The sequence below is a fragment of the Gambusia affinis genome, linkage group LG04 (genome assembly GCF_019740435.1).
Source record: "Gambusia affinis linkage group LG04, SWU_Gaff_1.0, whole genome shotgun sequence".
Classification (NCBI taxonomy): Eukaryota; Metazoa; Chordata; class Actinopteri; order Cyprinodontiformes; family Poeciliidae; genus Gambusia; species Gambusia affinis.
The window spans coordinates 19,155,509-19,158,372 of NC_057871.1; positions in this window are offsets into that span (position 1 = coordinate 19,155,509).

Below are 2,864 nucleotides of genomic sequence, written 5' to 3' on the forward strand. Positions count from 1 at the left end.
TGTGGTTTACAAAGAAAATTGACTCTACAGGCACGAATGCTGCCGGTAGGAAGCCTGCAAGGTCACCTAGTGCTGAGATTGCCCTTGTTTCCCTTTTCTCCAGTTATTTTTCCCTCTGGAGCTCTTTATCTTTTCAACACTATGTTCAGAGATTCCCCCCCCCACCCCATTCCTGCTTATGAATTAAAAATGAGGTTTTTCAATGTGTCTTTGACTCTCAAAAATACATATCCATCTAATAAAAATGTAATTTTCTCTATATGTGTGCATCCAAAGGAGAATTTCATCGGCCACAGCCTGTAGGTGTAATGAAATTCCATCTAATTTTCTTCAATATGATCTCTATGAGATAAACTTTTGAAGAAAAATGTTTGGATTTTTTTTTCCTGGTACAATTTGAATACAGTGAAGCCAACAAATCAATGGAAGTTTGATCAAAGTCTTGTGCTATCTGAATATAGATTCACCCTAAAGTTACTACGTTCTATTTGTCTTCTAACATCTGGCTTTTTCCAAGCTTTGTTTTACAAGCAACATTTTGCTCTGTGCGTTTAAGCATGATGCTTTATGTCATGTTTGTGATGGACTGGGAAGCGCGACCCGTGCAGGGAGCATCCAGAATTAACAAGGCTCCTTCTGGCAGAAGCTGAAACCAGATATTTGCATATTTTTTACTGTCATAAAAAGACTCATTACCACTGTTTTTCACTTTTTTCAGACTGAATTTTTTTTCCTGGCATTTTTAAGGCCACTTAAAAATGCTGAATTTATTCCTGCTTCATAAAAGCTAGAAAATTTTGAATTTCCATAGAAATTTAGATTTTACACTTTTAAGCTGACACATAAAGAGGAATTGAAACACTGACTTCCTTTAAATCTCAACTAAAAACCCACTTGTTTAGAGTTGTATTCGAAACGTAATCAATTGCAAATTTATTGACGGAATCTGACTATGTTGTGTTTTTATTGTTGATTCTATGTTGCATTGTATTTTTGTGTTTGATTTGATGTAAAGCACTTTGAAATACCTTGCTGCTGAAATGTGCTATACAAATAAAGTTTGATTGATTAATTGATGGGGACCTTGTTAGTCTCTATAGCCAAATTTGTTATAAAGTGGCTTAATGCCAATGTTTTTAGATGTTGCATCACAAACTTTGAGGGCAGAGGTGAAAAGCTGAGTGGAAACAAGCTGACTGATAAACCTGAATTGTTAACACCTGTCAGGAAGAACGGGACGAAATTCTATCAACTTGTAGAGAAAAGCTTCTGGAAGAAACACAAAATGTCACACTGTTCAAAGAATGCTTTCTCCAGAAACTAGGGAAACATAATCAATCTATTGTTTTCATTTTGGCATTTGTACATAATGTTTGCAATGCTATCTGATCTTAAGCAGTTCTGTGTGACTTAATGTCTGACAGTAAGGAAATTAGATTAAATGTTTATTTCCAAATCGTATGTCAACATCTGGTTTCACTTGTACTTTGTACAGAAGTGTAAAATTTGTTTCCATGCCCGGGTGTCACTGTCTTTGCCTCTCAGTGACAGATCCTCCTGAGAAACTCTTCACAGCTCCCGTCTTTTGTTTATCGTGAACCAGGCGGTCTGTCTGGACCCCCAGGGGTTTTTATTTTGCATTCTCCTCCATTCAGATTCCAAGGACACAGTCTGCATTCATTCCACATGCACTATTTTGGGTGAATACTCTCTCTAGCTGCTCCACGTGACTTTATGATTTTATCATAATACCTGAGGATTTTGCCGTCACAAAGACACAAAAGGTCGTGCATGTGCAGTGGAACAAAGGTGGCACTGTTTCATTTCTCCCCAGATGCCTGGTCTTTTATTTTGGAAAACAGACACCAATTCAAAAACAAAGCAAAGGGTTTATTAATTTTATTTATTTATTTTTATTTATTTTGTGCAGCTCTTTACACTGAATCAATAACTTGCTGACTTTTTTAATAGAGAAATATTTCACATGTGCTTCAAGCAGTCAAAGATCAAAACGCTTTCTTACATGATTTATTTATTGCTATGATTATTTATTTATTGATTTGGTCCTAATTGATAGTATTTCTTCTTATCAGTTCATAATATAAAACACAAAAAAATTACATTTATTTCAGGGTAGTTTTAAAAACTTACTAAGCAAATATTAGAACTTCTTAATAACATATTAAAATATGGAAAGCAGTCTAAACTATAAAATATAAGGAAATAATTTAATGAAAATTAATGTGAAAATTGGTTGTTTGTTGGCATTTTATATTATTCTGAGATTTTTATATGGTAGCCCTTTGACTTTTCATAAATTAACTTTCATGCTTAATTATGTTTAAATGCCATCAAAGAAGAATATCCACAGGACACTCTTAAGTTAAATCTCATTAGGTGTTGTGATGTTTAGTTAAGATTGTGCGTGAGGTCTATGGAAATGTTCACTGTGTTTTTATGGACAGATATATTAACATAAAGCTGATTAACATAAAGCTCACACACATACATGATTACCATTATTCATATGGCATGCAGATTGTGGCCTCTGGACTTTGCGACTTTGTCGAGTTCACTTCCTGACAGAGCAGTCTGCCAGAGGACATCTGAGTTTGCACCTGACAGACACTTGCAAGTGGAGTCAGGGTGACTGTAAATGTATGTGAGACAGAGAAAAATTGAATGAAAGGCAGAAAATGAGAAAAGGACTTGTGTACGATTGGAAAGAGATGTAGCAGAAGATCCAGACGACCGCACTCATGGAATGGATTTAAAAAGAAAAAAGTGGTATTAAAGTTTCCATTATTCTTCAGTCCTTAGTGTTACTTAACTAGTTTACCTTTGTTCACTATTTTTATGAGTGA